General features: G+C 44.9%; 1 protein-coding gene across 3 annotated transcripts in view; it reads left to right on the forward strand.

Annotated features, from left to right (window-relative positions):
• Positions 1-227, forward strand: part of LOC116852449 (uncharacterized protein C1orf112 homolog) — a 202,655-nt gene that overhangs the window by 15,137 nt on the left and 187,291 nt on the right. Inside the window, exon 1 of one of the 3 annotated variants that reach the window (XM_032832859.1) lies at positions 30-121. The exons of the other annotated variants lie outside the window; for them this stretch is intronic. The gene's annotated coding sequence lies outside the window, so the exon portion shown is untranslated. Of the gene's footprint in view, positions 1-29; positions 122-227 lie in introns of those variants that run through there. 3 annotated transcript variants of the gene reach the window in all.

A 227-nucleotide genomic window follows, 5' to 3' on the forward strand; every position in this document is an offset into this window, starting at 1 on the left:
CCTATCGTGGTTAGTCACTGCGCAGACGTGCCCCGTAGACGGAGCAGCGACTCTTCTTCTCAAGTCAGAATGCGTTCTTAAATTTGCTAAAAACGATCCACCAAACTTTAAGTCCACGACTGTACGTACACAAATATTTAAGCAGGCGGCATCGGCCATATTACATTTATATCCCCTCTTTTTCTGGAATACCAGTTTCAAGCATGCGCACATGCCTTTTTTCCCAT

This window comes from Odontomachus brunneus, unplaced genomic scaffold (assembly GCF_010583005.1).
Source record: "Odontomachus brunneus isolate Ranch 3 - 2012 unplaced genomic scaffold, Obru_v1 Obru_scaffold_225, whole genome shotgun sequence".
Lineage (NCBI taxonomy): Eukaryota > Metazoa > Arthropoda > Insecta > Hymenoptera > Formicidae > Odontomachus > Odontomachus brunneus.